This window comes from Bos grunniens, chromosome 21, assembly GCF_055505025.1.
Source record: "Bos grunniens cultivar Pamir isolate PY7600 chromosome 21, Bosgru_T2T1.0, whole genome shotgun sequence".
NCBI classification, from domain to species: domain Eukaryota; kingdom Metazoa; phylum Chordata; class Mammalia; order Artiodactyla; family Bovidae; genus Bos; species Bos grunniens.
The window spans coordinates 25489040-25514717 of NC_141185.1; the positions used below are offsets into that span (position 1 = coordinate 25489040).

The 25678-nt window shown below is 40.8% G+C and overlaps 1 long non-coding RNA gene and 1 pseudogene across 2 annotated transcripts; one reads left to right on the top strand and one right to left on the bottom strand.

The window, feature by feature from the left end:
- Window positions 1-12847: 12847 nt before the first annotated feature.
- LOC147349268 (uncharacterized) lies at window positions 12848-17910 on the top strand. Its single transcript, XR_015149755.1, has 2 exons — window positions 12848-14203; window positions 17459-17910. It is a non-coding gene; the product is annotated as an uncharacterized LOC147349268 (long non-coding RNA).
- Window positions 17911-20763: 2853 nt separating this feature from the next.
- LOC147349269 (cleavage and polyadenylation specificity factor subunit 5 pseudogene) lies at window positions 20764-23632 on the bottom strand (annotated as a pseudogene). Its single transcript, XR_015149753.1, has one exon. The product of XR_015149753.1 is annotated as a cleavage and polyadenylation specificity factor subunit 5 pseudogene (transcript).
- Between the last annotated feature and the right edge of the window lie 2046 nt (window positions 23633-25678).

Sequence of the window (25678 nt, forward strand, 5' to 3'; positions counted from 1 at the left end):
GCCAGCAGGCTTTTACTGCTGAGTGTATCATATGTGCCAGGCACACGTGCCAGGTATATGTCTCTCTATGCTATGCTATGCTAAGTCACTTCAGTCGTGCCCGACTCTTGGCGACCCCATGGACTGCAGTCTACCAGGCTCCTCCGTCCATGAGATTTTCCAGGCAAGAGTACTGGAGTGGGGTGCCAATGTCTCTGGGAAGTGTAAAACTTGGGTCTAATTGGTGTAGTAGGCTAGACTTGTGTATTTAAGTGCTCACCCAGACTTGTTTTCCTATGATAGCTGAAAGGCTTTCCATAGTGTGAGTCACTTATGCCACTCAGATTCATCCTTGACTAGATTGTTAACCTTAATCAGGCATTATTTAACAGATTTAAGGATCCTAGCTGTGTATGTGTGTTTGGTTTTGTGTGTGGAGTAAAGGGGGAAGTGATTAAATGAGAACTTTTAGTAATTTTTGGAAATAAGCGGTAGTTGAATTTACAACTTAAAAAGGACTTACGACTTTTTATCCATTTCTGGAATGAAGAGGACCTTGACTCTTTAGCTGTAAATCTTGTTCTCCATCTGGTCCTTAGTATGAAGTTCTCAATCTCTAGGAAAATCTATTGCCACATTAGAGCCAATGACTGCCAAAGGGTGTGGCTTGCGTGTATTTGTTCATTCATTTATTAATTCAAAAACAATTTACTGAGTATATTCTACTTTTATAATCCTTAACATCTCTAAAAGAGCTTGGCTGAGAAGGGAAGAGAAGAAATATGTCAATAGCCATAACAGGTGGGAAGTGTTCAGTGCTGTGCTTAGATAATATGTTATTAATTCCATTAACCTGGCCATAAAAATAGCCCAGTACCATTCAGAAACACCCCATGAATAGAAGGAAAGTCTGCTTATTTCTCACAAAGACAAATTATGATCTTATTGCACCTCTTTATATCAGATCAAGCTAGAGAAGTTTTACGTGTTTAGTCACTAAGTCATGTCCAACTCTTTGCAACCCCATGAACTGCAGTACAGCAGGCTTCCATGTCCTTCACTCATCTCCTGGAGTTTGCTCAATTCATGTCCATTGAGTCAGTGATACTATCAAACCACCTCATTCTCTGCCACCCTATTCTCGTTTTGCCTTCAGTCTTTCCCAGCATCAGGGTCTTTTCTAGTGAGTCAGTTCTTTGCATCGGGTGGCTGGAGTATTAGGGCTTCAACATCTCTCCTTGCAATGAATATTCAGGGTTGATTTCCTTTAGGATTGACTGGTTTGATCTCCTTGCAGTCAAAGAGACTCAAGACTCTTCTCCATCACCACAGTTCGAAAGCATCAATTCTTTGATGCTCAGTCTTCTTTATGGTCCAACTCCCACATCCATAGATGACTACTGAAAAAACCATAACTTTGATTATAATGGATCTTTGTCAGCAAAGTAATGTCTCTGGTTTTTAACATGCTGTCTAGGTTTGTCATAGCTTTCCAAGGAGCAAGCATATTTTAATTTCATGGCTGCAATTGTCATCTGCAGTGATTTTGGAGCCCCCAAAAATAAAATGTGTCACTGCTTCTGCTGCTTTCCCTTCTATTTGCCATGAAGTGGTGGGACCAGATGCCATGATCTTAGTTTTTTGAATGTTGAATTTTAAGCCAGCTTTTCCACTCTCCTCTTTGACCTTCATCAAGAGGCTCTTTAGTTCCTCTTCACTTTCTATCATTACAGTGGTATCATCTGCATATCTGAGGTGGTTGATATTTCTTCCGGCAGTCTTGATTCCAACTTCTGAGTCATTCAGCCCAGCATTTCACATGATGTACTCTGTATATAAGTTAAATTAAAAAGTGAAAGTCGCTCAGTTGTGTCCGACTCTTTGCGACCCCATGGACTGTAACCTACCAGGCTCCTCAGTCCGTGGGATTTTCCAGGCAGGAGTACTGGAGTGGGTTGCCATTGCCTTCTCCAGGGGATCTCCTAACCCAGGGATCGAACCCGGGTCTCCTGCATTTCAAGCAGATGCTTTACCGTCTGAGCCAAGGAGTCACCTATTAAGTTAAATAAGCAGTGTGACAATATACAGCCTTGTTGTACTCCTTTCGCAATTTTGAACCAATCAGTTGTTCCAGGTAAGTTTTCTTACTGTTGCTTCTTGACCCACGTACAGGTTTCTCAGGAAACAGGTAAGGTGGTCTGGTATTCCCATCTCTCAAGAATTTCCCACAGTTTGTTGTGATCCACACAAAGATTTTTGCATAGTCAATGAAGCAGGAGTAGAGAAGTTTGGGAAATATTAAATAATACCACTTTGGCATAAAAAATTATGTCAAAATTATGTGGGTTTCTTTCAGCATATTGATTTCTCATATGAGTTACATGATTCTTGAAGCACTTTCTTTAAATGTATATTATACCACTAAAGATATCTCCACTCTGGCAGGCACAATTACATGGTGGAAAAGCCTGGCTTTTGCAGTCATGTGTTGTCAGAATGCCCACTCTTACTTTCTATTAGATTCATGACCATAGGCAAACTATTAACCTTTTTGGGCCTCAGAGCTCTGATGTGAAAAATGGGATTAGTGCCAACTTCTAGGGTTGTTGGATTATCAGGAATATTAATGATAGCTAATATTCACCATTTACTTTGGGCACTTCACATAGATTTTCTCATAGATCATCCCCTCAAACAAGGCTAGTAGTGGTGCTGCTACTTCTCTACAGACACAGTTGCTTAGAGGTTAAATAACTTGCCCGAGGTTGCATAACAAAGCAGCAGAAACAGGATCCAAACTCAGGCAGTCTTTTTTTTTTTTTTTTTAATTTATTGTTTAAATGAAACAAAGATGAATTTTTTTTATTAAATTTTTTTTTAACTGAAGGATAATTGCCTTACAGAATTTTATTGTTTTCTGCCTAACATCAGCATGAATGAGTCACAGGCACACACATGTCCCTTCCCTCCTGAACTTCCCTCCCATCTCCCTCCCCACTCTACCTCTCTAGGTTGTCAGAGTCCCTGTTTGAGCTCCCTGAGTCATACAGCAAAATTTCCCTGTTGTTCTCGCCATACATCCCACCCTCTCCCTCCAACCCTCCCCACCTCTTCCCCGCCATCCCCACCACATTGGGTCCACAAGTCTATTGTTTATAGTCCATATCTCCATTGCTGCCCTGCAAATAATTTCATCAGTACCATCTTTCTAGATTCCATATATATGCATTAATATACAAGATTTTTCTTTCTCTTTCTGACTGACTTCACTCTGTATAATAGGCTGTAGGTTCATCCACCTCATTAGAACTGACTCACATATGTTCCTTTTTATGGCTGAGTAATATTCCATTGTATACATACACTACAGCTTCCTCGTCCATCTGTCTGTCAATGGACAGCTAAGTTTCTTCCATGTTCTAGCTATTGTGAATAGTGCTGCAGTGAACACTGGGATACATGTGGTCTTTTTCAATTTTGGTTTCCTCCGGGCATATGCCTTATAGTGGGTTGCTGGGTCATATGGTGGTTTTTTGTTTGTTTGTTTTTTTGTTTTTTTTTTTCATATGGTGGTTTTAGTCCTAGTTTTTTAAGGAATCTCCATACTGTCTTCCATAGTAGATATATCAATTTACATTCCCACCAGCAGGGCAAGAGTGTTCCCTTTTCTCCACACCCTCTTCAACATTTATTGGTAGACTTTTTTATGATGGCCATTCTGACTGGTGTGAGGTGATTATCTCATTGTAGTTTTGATTTGCATTTCTCTAATAATGAACAGTGTTGAGCATCTTTTCATGTGTTTGTTAGCCATTGTATGTCTTCTTTGAGGAAATATGTGTTTAGGTCTTTTTCCCACTTTTTGATTGTTTATTTTTGCTTGCCTAGTTGTATGAGCTGCTTGTATATTTTGGAGATTAATTCTTTGTCAGTTGTTTCATTTGCTATTATTTTCTCCCATTCTGAGGTTTGTCTTTTCACCTTGCTTACAGTTTCCTTTGCTGTGCAAAAGCTTTCAAGTTTAATTAGGTCCCACTTGTTTATTATTGTTTTTATTTCCATTACTTTAGGAGGTGGGTCATAGGGGATCTTGCTTTGATTTATGTCATTGAGTGTTCTGTCAATGTTTTTCTCTAAGAGCTTTATAGTTTCTGGTCTTGTATTTAGATCTTTAATCCATTTTGAGTTTATCTTTGAAACGAAGATGAGTATTTTTAGTGATAAAAGGTTTATTTCACAAAGAAGGTAGACATCATAAACCATTAGACACCTAACAACAAAGAAACAAAGATGCATAAAGCAAAAATCAGAAATATAAGGGGAAGAAAAAACATATAATCATAGTGAGATGTATTAACATTTCTCTGCAAACTCAGGCAGTCTTGACTCCAGACTTCATTCTTTTTTTTTAAACAGTTCTATCGAGATATAATCCACATGTCATACAATTCACCCACTCAAAGTGTAAAATTCAGTGGTTTTTAGTATATTCATAGCTGTGCAGTCATCACTAAAATCTAATTTTAAAACACTTTCATCCCCTCTAGGGACCTCCCTGGTAGCCCAGTGGCTAAGACTGCATTCCCAATGCAGATGGCCTGGGTTCAATTCCTAGTCAGGAAGCTAGATCCCTTGTGCCACAACTGAGTTTGTGTGCTACAACTAAGACCCAGTACAGCTGAAATGAATTTAAAAAATGTTTTTATCCCCCCTAAAAGAAATCTCAGGAGACGGTCCTAAGATGGTGGAGGAATAGGACGAGGAGTCCACTTTCTCCCCAACAAATTCATCAAAAGAACATTTAAACACTGAGTAAATTCCACAAAGAAATCTCATATCTATTAACAATCACTTCAACCCTAATCCCCTGCTTCCAGCTCTTGGCAGCTACTAATCTATTTCATATTTCTATAGTTTTGTGTTTTCTAAACATTTTATGTAAATACAATAATAAAATATGTGTTTTTATTTACAATTGGCTTCTTTTGCTTAACATAATGCTTTCAAAATGTATCCATGCTGTTGCATATATCAGAACCTCATTCCTCTTTATTGCCAAATAATATGCCATTGTATGGATATCTATCCATACAATCAAATTTGGGGTTGTTTTCACTTTTTGCCTATCAGGAGTAATGGGGCTGTGAGCATTTGTGTACAAGTGTTCTTATGTGCAAATTTAGGCTTTCATTTTTCTTGGTTATGTATCTAGCAGTCATATGCTAGGTCACATGATGACTATGTTTATCTATTTAAGGACATTCTTTTTTATTGTGAGAAATTTCAAAAGTTGAAAGAATATAGTACAGAGTACCTGTACACCCTCCATTTAGATTCAGTAATTGTTAATATTTTACTGATTTTACATCCCTGCTTCTTCTCTTCCTCCCTATTTTTGTCTCTCAGATTTCATTTTTTTAGATTCAGTCTTCTTAACTACTACTTTGTATTAATTTGCACTTAAATGAGTGAAAATAGATTAAGTAGTTATTATAATGCCTGGCCAATAATGGCGTCTTAATAAATGTGAATTTCTTCTTTTTCCCAGTGCTTAGAAACACTGTGTAGAATCTGGGGCTGCAAGCTCTACATCAAGATAAGAGAAGTGAGATTTTTTTTTTAATTTTTTTTATTATTATTTTTTACTTTACAATATTGTATTGGTTTTGCCATACATCAACATGCATCTGCCACGGGTGTACGAGAAGTGAGATTTAAATAGAGATTCAAGAACCTTACTTTCTATAGTATTTCTGGACCAAAGTCAGTGGAATTAGGTGGGTGGCCATCCAAGCCATGGTAATTAATTTGTGGTTGCCTTTATTAGGGTGATGGATCCTATGAATAGTTAAATTAACAGAAACAAAGCAGACAACTCAAACCATCACAACTTTTTTTAAGGTAGCATGAACTTCAGCTCATGTGATGTACAAACAAGCCTATCGAAAGCAAATTAAGAAATCCCATTTACTAATGCCAGTTTTTTTCACATCCCCACATTTCATGCATGGACATGAGGAAGGAGTTGTGAGAGAGAACTGACCAAAACTGAAGTTTTACCAAAGATACCAACAGGAAGGGTTACTTTCTTCCTGGACAGTGACATATATCAGGTGAAAATTGGATAACACATGACTCTACTCATTATTGACTTATTCTGAAGAATTGATCATAATATTGGCTCCTTGGGGACTTCAGAACAGTTTTCAGTCCAGTGAAATTCACATGCTTCCCCAAAATCCATGGGACTTCCTGGAATTTTTATGTATTATTACTCTTGATCTTGTGAACACCTAGGTCTGGGGCCCGAGTCTCACTGAGCCCAAACCTGAGATTCTGAGCCCTGGCTGTACACCAGAGACCTTTATCGCACCTAACAAAATTAGCAGTTTCTTAGTATAATCTAATACCTGATCTACATTAAAATTTCCCCAATTTCCCCCAAAATATCATTTACAACTGGTATGTTCAAACCACAATCCAACAAAATCCACATGTTGTATTTGGTTTTATTCTTCATAAGTCTCTTATAATCTAGCATAGTCTCCAACACTTTTTTTTTAGTGCCGTTGATTTGTTGAAGAACCTCTGTATGTCCTGAAGAATATTCCTACCTTATCACCCTGATGATTTCCTTGGGATGTCATTTCCCTTGTTCCTCTATTCCTTGTAAGCTGGTAGTTGGATATAAAAGGTTGGTTAGATTCAGGTTAAACATTTTGGGTAACAGTACTTCATGGGTGACACTATGTCCTTTGTGCTACATCGTGTCAGGTCCACACAATATCTGGTTGCTCCACCAATACTGAGACCAAGATTGATCAGTGCAATCGTATGATGGATCACAGCCTGATCCTTCTCTTTGCAGAGCTGTGTTTTCCCCTATAACCAGGGTGGGGTGATACTTCAGTCCTTCTATTCACTGCCACCATGTGCCATCCAAGTCCTGAAAGATTAAACAGAAACAAAACAAAAAATTATCTTCACTTTCCTAGTTTGAATCAGAGGATTTAAGCAAAGTATATTATTTGATCACAATGGAGTAGAATTAGAAATTAGTAATGGAAAGAAATTTAGGAAATTCACAAATATGTGGAAATCAGCTCCTAAATTTTAAATTAAACCAAGATTGGAAAAATTGTTTCTTTATGAAAGGAAAGAGATTTCCTAACCTAGCATCATGATTTTAGCCCCTCCTCCACTGTTCCTCCAATGCCATGTGCTGCTTCCTGTTACAGAGACTTTGTATCCACTGTTCCCACTGCCTAGAATGCTCTTGTCCGGCTTCCTTGCTCAACTAGTGCCTACCTTTCACTCAGATCTCAAGCCCTATGTTACTTCTATGGAGAGAACTTCCATGATCCCCCACACGCTAGGGCAGGTCTTTCTGGCGGTGTGTGCCATCCAGAAACATATGCCTTTCCTTTTTATCACAGAATATATTTACAATCTGTATGTGATCAGTGGTTTAATGTTTATTAAATCTCCCCTGCTAGGTTGCTAACTCCCCAAAGAATGGAACCGTGCTTCTTTTGTTCACCTTTGTCTCTCCTGTGTTGAGCACAGTAGCTGGCACACACTAGGAGCTCAGTATATATTTGATCATTCATAAGAATAGAAAAAAATTTTATGTAGATATTTCTCACAATTTTATGATAAAAAAGATCAATATAAAGGCTAAAATACAGAAAATTTACACAATGAAACATGTAGCCTTTAAAAGTGTTTCTCAAAAAAATCATGTTTCTGAGCAATATTTAATGATACTGGGAAGCATTCATTATATAATATTAGATTTAAAAATTAATGTGGCATAAGAGTCCTATTTATTTACCTTTTCCACATATTTTTGAAAAGTAGAATTATTAAGTGTAGTTTTGTGTCATGCTTTTCACTTAATACTTAAGCCAATATATCAATTTATCATGTATGCATAAGATATAAGCAGAGAAATAAGTTGAAGACAATGTTACTGGTGATTTATTTTACTGGACAGAATTTCAGGAGGATTTATTTCTTCCTTAGACTTCCTGTATTTTTCAAATGTGTTGATAATAAGCACATATGTTTTTGTAATTAGGAGCCACTGTAATTAAGAACATGGACTTTGGTATTAGCCTGATCTGAGTTCCAGTTCCAGCTCTGTCTCTGCCACCTAGTAGCTGAGTGACCTGGACAACATTCTCCCCTCAGAGGAATACCTAAAACACATAAACCTCTTAGACCTCTTTATGCCATATTAATAACTAGCAGCTTTTGTTATAGATTTGGATCTGATAAAAATATCACTTTTAAAATTTAAAAAACCTTTCTTCTGGAAAGAAAAAAATGAGAATAATACCCATCTCTACTTTCAATAGTATTTTCAAAACGAAAAAAAAGTTTAAAGTCATTCTCAGAACATTGAAAAAGTGAAGGATTACTGGCCCTGGAGAATCAGCTGTAGGAAGAAAGACCATTGAAATTCAGGAGTTAATTCCTGGGTCACTTTCTAAAAAGTAAAAAACAAAACTCTTTAACGTTGCCGACCTAAAGAGACGTGAATGAATTCCTATATTAAGTGCAGCTGCTGCAGCAGGGTCCCTCAGAGCTATTCACAAGCAGGTAATGATTTAGCCAAACTGTTGGACTCAGCTGTGTCATCACTATAGTGGACAGCTCTACTTCATAGGCAAACTTACACGACCTCAGTTTCTCCCTGGTTAAGTTGACAAATGGGCTCCACAACCAAGTTGATAATTTGTAAGCTATCCAAAATTCATGCATCTTGTTCTAATTGGAACAGCGTGTAGTCAGGGAGACCAACTTTAGTAGAAGCTATTAGGTTTATCTCTAGTGGAAAGACCCGATTGGAATCTCAGCCCTTCCACTTACCCAATTTTATAGCTTTAGGCTAAAACTTAATCATGCATGAGCTTCATTTTCTCATTTGTAGCTGGGAATGATGATTCCTACCCTACTGGGAAGCTATGCAGATAAAAAGAAATGGTGTCCATAAGAGCCTGGAACAGAGCCTGACAACTGACAGGATCAATGTACTACTTCCCACCTCCCATGGGGACCCAGTCCGTGGGACAGAACCAGGCAGCCAGGCCTGTATCTGAGCATGGCTACTGCAGTGAGATATGCAGCCCAGTTCCTTCATGGGGCTCACATCCAGCTAACAGAGCTGTCTGCCAGGTGGTAGAGGCCTTCAGAGAGCAGACTGACGCAACCCCTGCCTTCGGGAAGCAGCATTGCTAAGCAGCCCTTCGACCGTTAAAATAGTTCAAACTTTATTGGTTTTAAGTAGACAATGATCACATCTGTTTCTTGAGTGATTATACCTCCAACTTCTCTAAATCTAAACTTAAACCTTGATGCAGCCTACACACATACACACACACACACAGACACACCGAGTCCTTGAATCAGAAGGATGGTTTTCTCCACAAGTCACAGCTTTTCCTCATCTTTTTATTTTGAAAATTTCAAACAAATTGCAAACAGAAAAATTACAAATAGTACAATGAACACCATATACTATTCATTTAGATTCATCAATTGAATTCCCCCATTTGCTTTCTCTCTTTTTAATTTTTTATTTCTGGCTGAACCATTTAGAGTTAATTATAGACACTGACACTTCATCCCAAAATACGTTAGCATGTATTTCCTAAGAACAAGGACATTCCTCCTACATGGAATAAGACTCTCACTCAGGAAATTTAATGGTAATGCACTAGTAGAATCTGATACACAGTCCATATTAAAATATTTTCATTTGTCCCAACAATATCCTTTGTAGGTTTTTTTTTCTTTTAATCTAGATATCAAAAAGAATAAAAAGGAAAAAAGACCACATATTGCATTTAATTGTCATCCATTCACTCTGAAATCCGATAACCTTTCCCCTTTGGAGCTAGAACTATTGTTTTCCTCTTAATTTTTGTTTACAGCAGTGGGCCTCGTGACTAAATGCAGAAATTTGTCATCTTCTATGTACTTCTTGAAAAAGTGACTTGTACTGAATATAATCCCACTATTTTTCAGATCTTAGCTTTAAACCATATTGAAATAGAATGATACATGTTAACAGCAGCTATATGATGACAAGTCTGGGTAGAAAAGGAATGGGGCATGCAGCCTGTTCAAGTCAAAGAACTGACAGAACAGGAAGGTGACAAGACCAGCAGGCCATGAGTGGAGTTAGGAACCTGACTCTCTCCCAGGGAAGGTGAAGAGAGTCACAGAGGAGTGAGGGGGAGCCTCAGGATGGTGACTTTCCTAGGGGACAGATCATTCTGAACCCTGGAAGACTTCCAGGCCAGAGGAGCAGCAAAGCTCACTGGAGACCCACTGGGGGTGGGGAGAGTGGGGAGTGCCCAGGTAATAAGGAAGAAGCAGTGAATCCCACCCCTGAGCTGCACATGGTTTTAAATTCAAATTAGTTCTCTAGAAGAGGGGCCTTGGGACCCAGACCTGTGCCAGCTGGAGTCAGATCAGGTAACCTTCTGGAGGGGGAAGGTAGAGGGCAGGCTAGAGGTGCAAAATCCCAGATCTTCAGATCTCCTGAGGCAGAACTCCTTCAGGTAAGGAAAATGGGAGAAAGAACCCAGAGTAATCATCAGGAAGAGAAGTTGCCGATGAGACCGTGAAGGGACAAGTGGGAGGACGAAGGCCAACTCAGTTGGGATGGCCAGGGAACAGTGGAAAGAATCTGTGTCCCTGACAACATTGATCCACTGAGCTAACCAACTCCTAAGCCGCCCCACCTCTGGACTTCTTGCTACGTAAAACAATGAATTTTCGTACTATTAAAAACAAGAGGCCACCTTAAATTAATGAATTAAGAAGTTATCTGAAAAGGATATTTGCCAAGAAGTCTTGAGAACCAAAAGAATAAAGATAGCGAATAGGTGAACATAGTCGCAGTGACTACAGCAAATCCATTCAGCTTGTTGGCTAGATCTTATGCATATGATTACCTTGAAAAATTGTGAAGAACAAACCTATCAACTCAATGATTTTAAAAGGATTAGAGAGAAAACCAGTAAAGGCAGGTGAAAGGAACGTCTGCTCTGTAGGCAGTTTCTTAAGACATATAACATATACACAAGTATATACATGTATGTGCGATGCATATATATATACACACATGTGAGTGTATATAATAATATATATGTACAAAATGTGCCCCACACAGGAGGCACTGCTGAATACAGAAGCATTCCAGGTTATTCAAGTAGGGGAGAACAAGAGAAAGTAGGATACTGACTACTAAATGTTGAAAAGAGGTTTTGAGGTGCTCTTGCTACCTAACAAGGAAATTTGTGCCAGAATAACTAGAATAAATAGAGCTTCCACAATGCACCAGCTTTGATAAGGTTGCAAACCAGTATGAGTAATAGAGGAGAGGGAAGTGTCCTGACTCTGTTCCTGTTGAGTTTCTCTGCTGTAAACTCTGCAGATACTGAATCACCAGGGAGAGGTTATTCAACCCTCTCCGCGTCTAAAATTTAACCCCATTGTACTTCAGTTTCCTGGCACAAACCTTACTGTAAAGTTGTTTGTAGGACCGTGAATGAATTTAACAGACTGTAAATTTAACCCTAAAAATATGTAACCTTATTTCCTCCAATTTAGTGTGAAAATAATCTGTGCTGCAGTTGGGAAGAAAGGGAGAAAGAAACATGTTTTCAGCCGTTTCACCTTCAAATTAAGAGCGTGATTGTTGACATGGAACATCCACCGTTCATTTAGAAACTGTTGTATTGACTACTTCTTTCCTATTCCTCGGATCTGCTCATCTGAAGGGGTGGTGCTGATGGGGATTCGAACAGCTGCACATTTCCAACATAGTATTCCCTAAATGGTGTCAAATGACTGGGAATGAAGTTTTGGTGACTGGATGATTTATTCACTTAGTCATCGTTGTTCCGTCAGGGGAAACAATAAGAGGCTTTTGTTTGTGTTTCTGAGTGTAGGGTGTGAGGGATGAAGAGAAGAGAATAGCCATATAATGAAACTTTGGTCCTTTTTCTCCCTCTCTCAAAAGAGGTCTTTATCTTCAAATTACTATAAATATATCATAAAAAGAGAACATATACTGCATTGTGGCCCCTTCTACATTGTTTTTTCATATTTTCCTGGAAAGGTTCTTTTTTTTTTCCTTCTCTATTAAAAATACTGCAAAAAATAATGCATAAATATGTTCAAATCATAAAATATTCAAACATTACAGAAATAACAGAGTGAAAAACAAACGTTTCTCTTCACTGCCCTTGCCCAACCCCCCTCTCCCAACAGTCAGCCCCTACAAAAAAAAGTTCTTTGTTTCTTTTTTTTAAACCTTATTACCCTGATTTGGGGCAGTTTCATAACAACAGACGGTATATTCAGTCAACAGGCAGATTCCAAAATACAAACAACCAGGAATCACTGAAAGTGAACCTCCCTGTGAAATATAGTCCCAGAAAGTGCCAGGGAAATTTGTGGCAGGGTGGCTGAACACACACCAGAGTCCCCGAGTGAAAAGGCTCCTGGGGCCAGAAGCATCTGCGTTTGCTTCTCCCCCCGCCATTAGCTAGCTGGATGTCTTTGATCATCTTTGTTTCCCCAGCTGTAAGGTAGGCTTGACAATAGGAGTCCGAAATGAAGCTTATGGCCAGGAGACACCTAGCAAGTGCCTGACCTATGCTAGATCTTTGGCAAAAATAGTTTTCCTCCCAATTCCAGAGGAACTTTGGTGCGTCTAAAGCACATGTTGATTTCTGGTGAAATTCTAGTTTCATCTGCATGTTCGTGGGGAAGTTATAATCCTATTTGTGCACTGTTTATAAAAGGTGAAAAAAGAGCATGCTTTGTTGCCCTGCCAAACTGCTTGGAGTGCATCAGTGTTTTCACAGGTTAATTAAAGGCTGGCACAGAAATGCATCTACACTGGACTTAGGTTCAGGCAATGGATGTGGATTCAGGCAAGAGTGTTCAGGATTATGCAATCCTGATAATCATGTGTAAGTTATCTCTGGGAATCCTGTATCATAAAAATAATTCAAAGACAAATTTGAGTAACTGGGGAACACTGATGCAAGAACATTGGATTTAATAAAAAAAATTATTTGTGTAATATTAAGACGGTTATCACCGACTCGATGGACGTGAGTTTGAGTGAACTCTGGGAGTTGGTGATGGACAGGGAGGCCTGGCCTGCTGCAATTCATGGGGTCGCAAAGAGTCGGACACGACTGAGCGACTGAACTGAACTGAACTGAAGACGGCTATTTGGGAGTTCATAGTTTTTTATTTTCTTCACACACACACACACACACACACACGCACGCAAAACTCAGCAGTCATCCAACAGGCAAGCTCATAATAAGGTGAAAAGTAACTTGCAGAAGGTAGAAGATAAGGCTTTTGGCAATTCTGGGGCTTTTCTGCAGTCTTTGAAGGTTAGAGTGCCCTCTACCGGTTACTTTCTAGAAAGGCAGGCAACTAATAGTCCACAGAGGACTCAAAATTTTTGGAAACATGTAAATACAATACTTAATCTCTGTATATTTCCTATTGAGTGATCCTTTTTTCTAAAGGCTTATCATCTGAAAAGGAGAAAAGTGCATTTTTTGTTCCAACTTGATTTCTTAATCAGAAATACCATATTAAGTAAATAAGTAAGTGTCAGTTGCTTAGTCATGTCCGACTCTTTGTGACCCCATGGACTGTAGCTTTCCAGGCTCCTCTGTCCATGAGATTCTGCGGGCAAGAATATAAATTTTGTCTGTTGGGTCCTAAATTTTAAAGTAATCAGCATTTCAGAAGAAAGATTAAATGGAGTAAAGTGGCCCCCAAATATTTAAAACTAGATTTTACATTAAAAATATATATTTTGTTGCTGGGTATACAGTTTCTAGTATACACTAGTCTCTCTGTACTAACTTTTCAATTTCCTGTAAATCTATGATTATTTCAAAATGAAAAGTCGGGGGAAAAAAATCTAATGAGTTTACTATGCAGCTTTAAATTATTTAAGTCTTTTTTGAGCTTGTTGTACTGTAATGGAAAGAAAATAACAAAGACGAAGATTTAAAATGTACATCAGTTGAAATTTTGACTTTTCTATTCTTTTTCTTGCCCTACTCTCCTTTTCTTGCCCTACTCTTCCTGGCTACTGGCCAGGAAGGGTGGCCAGAAGCCTTAGCTGATAGTCCCTGAGGAACCTGCAAGAGGAATCTAGCCAGAACAGGTATGTGCATGCTCGTCAGGCACAGCAAACATATTGCCCATGTGAACTAGCTTACTGCTTTTCATTCATGTATTTAAAAACAGAATTCTTAGCTTGTAATGCAGTGTGACCCAGAATTCATCCACTTTTCACCCATGCATTAACTTATTCCACAGCTATTGAGCACCTATTATGTACTGCACACTATCTATATGTCATGAATACATGTTGCTTCTACCAAATAGGGGTCTAAAATTTAATCACATTCCTTTTAACATCAAAACAACACACAAACACATGCACACACCAGTCTCAGGAAAATCCTTTTTTCTTTCCCTCTGCAAAATTCCTCTGTGTTACAAATCCATGAACACCAGAGGGCTAAAACTCATGCTGGGACCCAGTTCTGCATTTAATTTGCCTACTGGTCTCTACTGGGAGTGTGGGTTGTGGGAAATCAGATTTGGACAGCTTCCACCACCCTGGAAACATTGCCCGATTGTCCCGCACCACAGATCCCTGCAATGGCTCCTAGAAAAGTGACGGGGGATGTTGGTTCCCACCCAGTGTTACCGCACACAGATAAGACTTCCACGCTTTGTGACAGAAAGGGTGCCGCACTCTGTGTGTGTTCATCCCTCAGTTGTGTCCGACTCTTTGTGACCCCATGGACTGTAGCCTTCCAGGCTCCTCTGTCCCTGAAATTTCCCAGGCAAGAATACTGGAGTGGGTTGCCATTTCCTTTTCTAGGAGATCTTCCTGACCCAGGGATCGAACCTGAGTCTCCTGCATTGGCAGGCAGTTTCTTTACCACTAAACCACTAGGGAAGTCTGTTACTGTACACAGAGGGCAGAAATCCCAAACTGTTCTTTAAACACACACACACATATATCAAAGCCCACTTTTCCCTAGAGGACTGGCAGCAGGAATACCCAGTTTTGCATCCATGACCTGAGAAATCTCCAGAGCAAAGTAGCCTGTCCTTGATCTGGACTCCTCAGTCACATCCTTGGTTATCTCGTTCCATGTAAAGCCTACAGCACAGCTGCCCTGGTTGGAGCTGGGGGAGGGGGGGGGGGTTTCTGTCTCCATCTACCTATTTTTTTCTTTGCATCTCTCCCCTCCCAAGCTAGTGGACATTGAGGTACCTCTGTGAAGCTGTGGGGTTTTGTGAAATGCAAATTGAAAACTGACGATCTATTTAAAAACTCTTACTTTATTGAAAAATGAGGCCCCAAAAGTGTTGTAAACTGCTGATCTAGAACTCAAACTGAGATCTCATTTCAAACCTCTTGCTCTTCCCGTTGCTTTGTGTTGTTTCTCTTTTATCTCTATGAAGCTTTATTTGTTGTAGGTCCCATTCCCTCTGAGCTCAGCCTTAGGTAGTTATATATTGAAAAGCAATCTCATAATTTATAATTGGATGTTTATGGCCAATAATAGCTCAGTAAATTGCTTCTATCAAGGAGTATCTGGCAAAGTCCCAGGAGAAAACAGATGGCACACTCAAATTAGGATAATTCAAGGTGGGTTTAATAAAGGTACTATTTACACAAGTACATGTAGTGTGTAAGGAGAGACCACAAGGACAGCAGTCCCAAGGGTATTCCCACTCCTACTCCCAGAAGGATGCAGCGAGTGAGCAGAATCTCTAGAGACGCATGGAGCTTGCCAGAAGAGGAGCTGTGACCTTTGGTCATGGGACCCAAGCTGCCCAAGGTGACCTTTCAGGCTTAAAGTTGGGCAGTTATAACAGCACCTCCTGGGCCTAAGAGTGGGCTCTTATCTTCCACTTGAAATGAATTGTCGGAGGAGACATAAGTGCTAACGAAGCAAGAGACTCTTGGGAAGAGGTGCCCAGGCGGAGAATAGTAAGGTAAGGGAACCCAGGAGAACTGCTCTGCCACGTGGCTCTAAGTCTCAGATTTAATGGTAATTTGGTTAGTTTCCAGTTGTCTCTGGCCAATCATTCTGACTCAGAGTCCTTCCTGGTGGCACATGGATTGCTCAACCAAGATGGATTCCAGGAGAAGGATTCTGGGAGATTGGTAGGACATGTGGGCTGGAGTCTCCTCTCTCGTTTTGACCTTTCCAGAATTCTTCCAGTTGGTGGTAGCTTGTTAGTTCCACATTCCTTACCAAGATCTCCTGCTGTAAGATAACTCATGTGAGTGTCTGGTTCCTGTGGTGCCTGACCAGGGCAGGTGGTTTCAGTCAGTGGTTCCCCAAACAGCTTCACTCTCCTCTCTTCCTCTGATCTCTCCCAGGGATCGTTGTTGGTTAAACCCAACTAGAAGTCAAAGGCTGGAGAAGGCAATGGCACCCCACTCCAGTACTCTTGCCTGGAAAATCCCATGGACGGAGGAGCCTGGTAGGCTGCAGCCCATGGGGTCGCTAAGAGTTGGACACAACTGAGCGACTTCACTTTCACTTTTCACTTTCATGCATTGGAGAAGGAAATGGCAACCCACTCCAGTGTTCTTGCCTGGAGAATCCCAGGGATGGGGGAGCCTGGTGGGCTGCTGTCTATGGGGTCGCACAGAGTCGGACACAACTGAAGCGACTTAGCAACAGCAGCAGCAGAAGTCAAAGGCGCTGAACCAGTCTGTAGGGGTCAGCCACCCTATTATAGAGCAGGCCGAAGGTGGGTGGAGAGTGAACCTAGGGGCAGTGGAAAATCTTTTACTACAAGGTGCTGAAATAAAATTCACATTTTATGGCAAGACAAGAAAAATTTTCATTTTTAAATTTAAATTTTTAAATAAAATTTTTCTTTGCCTGTTTGGGCCGTGGGCTTCTCCTTCAGTGCATGTTGTACATCTGCTTTAACCAGTTCTCTTTAGGAGATAAAATTCCTTCTTAAAGTCATAAAGGCTCACAGCTCCTTAGGAGATAACCTTCCTTCTTAACCTTGTAAAGGGCCAAGAGCCACATGTAAATCTGGATTGTGTAAGCTGTCAATTGATTATAGCCCTTTGTCTTAAAGACTTATATCACTGTACTTCGACCTCTAAAGAAGGAAATATTCCTCGGAACTTTCTGAAAGATTGTTTCCCAGGTTATAATCCTCAGGTTGGCAGCAATACAATTTTCCATTTCTTTCTTAGATCTACCATTGATTAATTACTAAATTGTATGTGGCCTTTTTTGTTGACATATGTGACAAAGGTCACATACAATTTAGTAAGGGACTCTTGGAGTCACCTAATGATGATTCACTGTGATGTTGTCATTCATACTCAGAAATATGTATTTGATCTTATCCTTGTTTCTAGCACAGAGCTCCTAAAACCCTTGGAATTTCCCAAGTGAAGAGAATGACCAAGGTGTCTTTTGTGATGGAGTGGTGACTTTCGGGCTGCACCTCAGACTGAAGGCAGTAGGCCAAGAGAACCAACCAAGTAATAAGAGGATTGGAACTTTCGGTCCCATGCTCCATTTCCAGGGAGGAGAGGAGAGCTAGAGGTTGATCAGTCACCAGTGGCCAATGATTTAATCATTCATGCCTATGTAATGAAGCTTCCGTAAAAACCCAAAAGGATGGGATTTGGAGAACTTTACATTGATGAACCATAATGCTTTCACATACCACTGTGCTGGGCCCCAAACTCCATGGGGACAGAGAAGCTCCTTTGTTTAGGACCTCCCCCTATATATCTCTATTATCTGGCTGTTGATTCCAATCCTTTAATATCCTTTGTAATAAACCAGTAATCCAGTGAGTAAAGTGGTTTGAGTTCCCCGAGTCATTCTAGAAAATTAATCGCACCCCAAGAGGAAGTCATGGAAACCTCTAATTTCTTGCTGTTGGGTCAGAAGCACAGGTAACTATCTGGACTTGTGACTGGCATCTGAAGTAGGGGCAGTCTTGCAGGACTGAGCCCTCAATCCGTGGGATCTGATGATGTTTGGTTAGATGGTGTCAGAATTGAGTTGAATTTTAGGACACTCAGCTCGTGTCAGAGATTTGCTTAGTGTGGGGAAAAAACCTACCCATCAGAGTTAATGCTAGAATCATGCTTATCTAATAATGGGATCCCAGAATATGGAAAAACAAAGGAAAAGCAGTCACTGGAATGGAGCTTTCCAAGTGCCCTGAACTCTCACTACACAACCTGGAATGAACCTTACTGTGATCTGTGCTCTATATTTCTTTGAAATGATTCAAACACAGGGATTTTTTTTTTTTTTTTGGCCGTACCCGCAGCTTGTAGGAACTTAGTTCTCTGGCCAGAGATTGAACCCAGGGCCACGGCAATGAAAGCACCAAGTCTTAACCACTGGACCGCCGGGGAATTCCCCATAGGGATTTTAAAAGATTTTTTTTAATTTTTATTCAACTATAGTTAATTTACAATGTTGTGTTAATTTCTGCTATATAGCAAAGGGACTCATATATATATATATATATATATATATATATATATATATATATATATGCTAAGTCGCTTCAGTCGTGTCCAACTCTGTGCGACCCGACCCCATAGACGGCAGCCCACCAGGCTCCCCCGTCCCTGGGATTCTCCAGGCAAGAACACTGGAGTGGGTTGCCATTTCCTTCTCCACTGCATGAAAGTGAAAAGTGAAAGTGAAGTCGCTCAGTCGTGTCCGACTCTTAGCGACCTCATGGACTGCAGCCTACCAGGCTCCTCCATCCATGGGATCTTCCAGGCAAGAGTACTGGAGTATATATACACATATTTATATATATATTCTTTTTCATATTATTTTCCATTATGGTTCATCACAAGCTACTGAATATAGTTGCCTGTGCTAGATAGTAGGACTTGTTTATCCATTCTGCATATAATAGTTTGCATCTGCTAATCCCAAACTCCCAACCCATCCCTCTCCTGCCCCACCTCCCCCTTAGCAACTACAGATCTGTTCTCTATGTCTGTGAGTCTGTTTCTGTTTGATAGATAAATTCATTTGTGTCATATTTTAGATTCCACATATAAGTGATATCTTATGGTATCTCTTTCTGACTTACTTCACTTAGTATGATAGTCTCTAGGTCCATCCATGTTGCTGCAAATGGCATTATTTCATTCTGTTTATGGCTGAGTAGTATTCCATTGTGTGTGTATATATATATACTACAGCTTCTTTTGCATTCGTTCTGTCAGTGAACATTTAAGTGTTTCCATGTCTTGGTTATTGTGACTAGTGCTGCTATGAACATAAAGGTCCATGTATCTTTTTAAATTATATGCCCAGGAGTAGGATTGCTGGATCATATGACAATTCTATTTTTAGCTTTTTGAAGAATCTCCATACTATTTTCCATAGTGACAGCACCAACTTACATTTCTACCAACAGTGTAGAAAGGGTCCCTTTTCTCCACACCCTCTCCAGCCTTTGTTATTTGTAGACTTTTTAATGATGGCTATTCTGACCAGTGTGAGATGGTATCTCATTGGAGTTTTGAATTTGCATTTCTCTAATGATTAGAGATGTTGAGCATCTTTTCATGTATTTGTTGGCCATCTGTATGTCTTCTTTGGAGAAATGTCTTTTTAGATCTGACCATTTTTCAACTAGGTTGCTTTTTGCTTGTTTGTTTGTTAATTGATTTACATGAGCTCAAATGGGGGCTTCCCTAGTGGTTCAGATAGTAAAGAATCCGCCTGCAATGCAGGAGACACAGGTTCAATCCCTGAGCCGCAAAGATCCCCTGGAGAAGGGAATGGCAACCCACTCCAGTATTCTTGCCTGGAGAACTCTATGGACAGAGGAGTTTGGCAGGCTGCAGTCCATGGGGTCCCAAAAAGGTAGACACAACTGAGCGACTGACACTTTCACTTTTCTTTTCATGAGCTCAAACATGGTTTTTAAGCAGAAGTGTTATGTTTCTTAGGTTCACACAGGTAGCTGGGAAATCCCTAACAGTACCACTTGAGCAAAGAAAGAGAGTCTTGTTTAGGGTCAAAGCCACAACAGGTCAAGAATGGAGTCTGAGGTAAATGGAAAAAATTACTGAACTACAGATAAATGTTTGTTCAAAGTAAAAACTAGTTATTCCCAAAAGATTTCTCCAAAGTTAAAAAGAAAGCCTTAAAAAAAAAAAAAAAAAAAACTTTAGGAGATTAATGTCCCTGTTTTTTCTTGGCTAATTTCTTTTCTTTTAACAGCACAATCTAGCTTTTCATATTAATATTCATTTACTATTCAGACCACAGAAAGTAGGTGGTAATTTCAGGACTGGGAAAGAGATAATACCAAAAAAGCTCTTCCTGGACGTTTATTCTATGCTGTGTATAGCTGTGCTCACAGAGATGGCTTCTCTTACTTCTCTGTTGCTGCTGCTGCTGCTAAGTCGCTTCAGTCGTGTCCGACTCTATGCGACCCCATAGACGGCAGCCCACCAGGCTCCCTCCTCCCTGGGATTCTCCAGGCAAGAACACTGGAGTGGGTTGCCATTTCCTTCTCCAATGCATGAAAGTGAAAAGCGAAAGTGAAGTCGCTCGCTCAGTCGTGTCCGACTCTTAGCGACCCCATGGACTGCAGCCTATCAGGCTCCTCCGTCCATGGGATTTGCCAGACAAGAGTACAGGAGTGGGGTGCCACTGCCTTCTCTGCTGTGCAGCAATTCAGTTGTATATAAAATTGACCCTGCTCAAAAGCTGGGGGAGACTAGAAATAATGGGTCCATATCCAGGTGCATTGTTACACAGTTCAAACAGCGGTGCAGCTACCAGCTTGTAATTTTTAGGGACTGCAAACAAGGCTTTCTCTTGAAGCTGAACCAAAAACAATTTCTTATGTTCCTTAGGTTTTGTATTATGTGCAGGAATATATGGATACTGAGGAGGTTCAAAATTTGGTCTACACCAGTTGCCAATGCAGTCATCAAAGACCCAGTCTTGCAGGACTGCATCTTGACCACCCGATATCTCTGTTATTAAGCGTTTTAGTCCTTCAACTTCATCTTCTCCTGGGTTAATAAGCTTACCACCAGGTAATTTGAAGGAGTTGTTCCCAGCTGTAGTAGTAACACATGGGGTAGCCCGTGCTCATGGACAATGAAAACCGTTTCTACAGCCCTCCTCACGCCAATTTTATCAAATTCCTTCCTCATGCGCTGAAATCTGGCTGCAACAGAGCTGTCCTCACAGAGGGGCTCTTTTGTACCAAAAAGGGAATTGGTAAGAGGGTACAGATAGATGGTGCGCTCTAGGGTGAGGGGCTTGGTCTGCTGGATGTACTTGTTGCCGAACTGGGTGACTCCCGGGGCCAGCCATTCTGCGATCGATTGGGCGGCACCACGGCCATGATGACGAGCTTTGGCACTAGGAAAGCAGGAGGCAGGGAGGCTGCCTGTGTGGGCCGCAGCTACCTGCGTCCCACTCAGCAGCCGCCGCCCGCCATTAACAAGAGAATGCCGAGGGAGGCCTTGGCTAATTTCTTAATGGGCATATGGGTAAGTTTGAATTTAAAGTAAGTCAATTTACTATTAAAACTTGATTACATCATTGATGTCTAAAAAATATTAAGTAACTTAAAAGAACATTTGAAATGAAGACTACATTTTTAGTGTTTCTTAAATAGAAAAATGCTGATGTAAGAAAAACCTTGAAGAACAAAATATTTTAAAGAACACTTAGTTTAAGGAAAATACTCACGTACTCCATCTTCCCCCCCAAGCTATGGGAAGATATTTCTATCAAGTACTTACTATATAAATCCACAAAGTGCAACTAGGTAAATACATTTATCTTAGATAAGAGTGAGACCTTCAAAAGGAGATTTCTGAGCTGAGATGGAGAAATAGCATGGGACTGACTCTTTCTTCAGCAAATAGCCAAAGCTGGGGAATCTGTACATTTGGCAAGATTCTAGAAGGAAAAAAAAAACACAGAAATCATTTTAGTCTCTATCTTTCCTGTTTCTTTTATAAACACTTCTTGATCCTGATGACAAAGAGAAATTATAATGGTGTCATCACAGTTCAGGCATACAAAAATGGAGTCCGGGAGCCATTTAGGATCTGGTCTCTAGCAGTCTCTCCATCAGTGAGAACCTGAATTTTACTAAACTATACCAGACCCAAGGACACCATCTGCCAGCTGGAAGGTTAGGGTCTCAGGGTCTCCCTTTGCAACTGTGTGACCATTTCAGACCCCAACCAATCCTTACTTAATAAGCACCCTGACTTCTTGGCAGTTCCAATTACAATTCTTGATAAAGGGCTCATTTAACTGACTCTAACCTTACAGTTTTTGCCTTTATAAGCCTCCCCCATTTTGTAGTATGGCGGAACACAATTCAAGTTCTCCTAGAACTTGTGTCTCCCCAGCAGCAGTGCTAACAAACCCCATATAAGCACTTTTTATTTCAATCAGGTCTCTGCTTCTGAAGTTTTCTCTAACCTCCAGCTTGATTGCCACATGGTCTCAGTCCCTACTTCCTCACTCGTGGATGGTATGATCCCTTCCTCAGTCGTGTCTGACCTTTAGTTTCTCAGTATCCACCCCCTTCATCTAACTTCTACCTCAAAGGCAGGATTATTTCTAGATGCATGTCTGACCATTTACTGCTCCACTTAGTAACCTTCAATAACTTAACCTCACCCCAATACATTCTGTATCTGTAATGAGTTATCCTAAAATGTAGTGGCTTCAAACAATAGTGATCACATATGGTCAGGAATTTGGAAAGGGCTTGGTTAGGAAATTCTTGCTTGGAATCTTTCATGAGGATACACTCAGATTTTGCCTGAGGCTGCTGTTACCAGCAGCAAGGATCTCTAGGAGCCCTCTTGAAAACTGGCTAGTACAGGTACCTAGGATAACCTCTAATCTTAAAGTGTCCTTCAAGGCCATTTATTCTTTATCATCAGGAACAAGGACCTGCCATGCAGCTCAGACAGTAATGAATCTGCCTGCAGTGTAGGAGACCTGGGTTCGATCCCTGGGTCAGGACACCTAGAGGAGGGAATGGTTACCCACTCCAGTATTCTTGCCTGGAGAATTCCATGGACAGAGGAGCCTGTCGGGCTATAGTCCATATGGTCCCAAAGAGTTGGACACAACTGAGCGACTAACACTTTCACTTTCAGAAGTAGTGGGTAGGGACTTCCTGGCGCTCCAGTGGTTAAGACTGCCCTGCAGTGCAGAGGGTGCAGTCCCTAGTCAGGGGGCTAAGATCCTACCGGCCTTGCCGCCAAAAAAGCCAAAACATAAAGCAGAAACAGTAATGTAACAAATTCAATAAAGACTTTAAAAATGGGGGAAAAAAGAGATAAGGGGTAGTTTTTCATTCCTTTACTCCTTCTTGTTGTTCAACTGCTAAGTCATGTCCAACTCTTTGTGACCCCATGGACTGTGGCACACCAGGCTTCCCTGTCCTTCACTATCTCCTGGAGTTTGCTCAAATTCATGTCCATTGAGTGAGTGCTGCCATCCAGCCACCTCATCCTCTGTCACCCCCTTCTCTTCCATCTTTCCCAGCATCAGGGTCTTTAAAGTTGACTGAATCAGCTCTTTGCGTCAGGTGGCCAGGGTATTGGAGCTTCAGTGTCAGTCATTCCAGTGAATATTCAGGGTTGATTTCCTTTAGGATTGACTGGTTTTCTTCTAAGGAGCAAGATTCTTTTGTTATTTATTTATGTACTAACCAATACAGAATTATATCAGAATCATGTATATAAAACAGTATATATTAAGTATGTATATTTAAAGCAACATAACATACTTAATGTGTTGTTAGTCATTCAGTCATTTCTGATTCTTTGTGACCCTATGGACTGTAGTCCACCAGGCTCCTCTAGCCATGGAATTAATTCTCTAGACAAGAATACTGGAGTGAGTTGCCATTCCCTTCTCCAGGGCCAGGGATCAAACCCAGGTCTTCTGCATTGCAGACAGATTCTTTACCATCTAACCCAAGAGGGAAGCCCCTAACCTACTTAATACCTAAAGTTTAATATATTTGATAACTTAAGTATCAGTTCAGTTCAGTCGCTCAGTCCTGTCTTACTCTTTGCAACCCCATGAATCACAGCACGCCAGGCCTCCCTGTCCATCACCAACTCCCGGAGTTCACTCAGACTCACATCCATCGAGTCAGTGATGCCATCCAGCCATCTCATCCTCTGTCGTCCCTTTCTCCTCTTGCCCCCAATCCCTCCCAGCATCAGAGTCTTTTCCAATGAGTCAACTCTTCTCATGAGGTGGCCAAAGTACTGGAGTTTCAGCTTTAGCATCATTCCTTCCAAAGAAATCCCAGGGCTGATCTCCTTCAGAATGGACTGGTTGGATCTCCTTGCAGTCCAAGGGACTCTCAAGAGTCTTCTCCAACACCACAGTTCAAAAGCATCAATTCTTTGGTGCTCAGCCTTCTTCACAGTCCAACTCTCACATCCATACATGACCACAGGAAAAACCATAGCCTTGACTAGATGGACCTTTGTTGGCAAAGTAATGTCTCTGCTTTTGATGCTGTCTAGGTTGGTTATCGGAGAAGGCAATGGCACCCCACTCCAGTAATTTTGCCTAGAAAATCCCATGGACGGAGGAGCCTGGTAGGCTGCAGTCCATGCGGTCACTAGAGTCAGACACGACTGAGCAACTTCACTTTCACTTTTCACTTTCATGCATTGGAGAAGGAAATGGCAACCCACTCCAGTGTTCTTGCCTGGAGAATCCCAGGGACGGGAAGCCTGGTTGGCTGCCGTCTATGGGGTCGCACAGAGTCGGACACGACTGAAGCGACACAGCAGCAGCAGCAGCAGCAGGTTGGTCATAACTTTCCTTCCAAGGAGTAAGCATCTTTTAATTTCATGGCTGCAGTCACCATCTGCAGTGATTTTGGAGCCCAAAAAAATAAAGTCTGACAGTGTTTCCACTGTTTCCCCATCTATTTCCCATGAAGTGGTGGGACCAGATGCCATGATCTTCGTTTTCTGAATGTTGAGCTTTAAGTCAACTTTTTCACTCTCCACTTTCACTTTCATCAAGAGGCTTTTGAGTTCCTCTTCACTTTCTGCCATAAGGGTGGTGTCATCTGCATATCTGAGGTTATTGATATTTCTCCCAGCAATCTTGATTCCAGCTTGTGTTTCTTCCAGTCCAGCATTTCTCATGATGTACTCTGCGTAGAAGTTAAATAAGCAGGGTGACAATATACAGCCTTGACGAACTCCTTTTCCTATTTGGAACCAGTCTGTTGTTCCATGTCCAGTTCTAACTGTTGCTTCCTGACCTGCATACAGATTTCTCAAGAGGCAGATCAGGTGGTCTGGTATTCCCATCTCTTTCAGAATTTTCCACAGTTTCTTGTGATCCACACAGTCAAAGGCTTTCACATAGTCAATAAAGCAGAAATAGATGTTTTTCTGGAACTCTCTTGCTTTTTCCATGATCCAGTGGATGTTGGCAATTTGATCTCTGGTTCCTCTGCCTTTTCTAAAACCAGCTTGAACATCAGGAAGTTCACGGTTCATGTATTGCTGAAGCCTGGCTTGGAGAATTTTGAGCATTACTTTACCAGC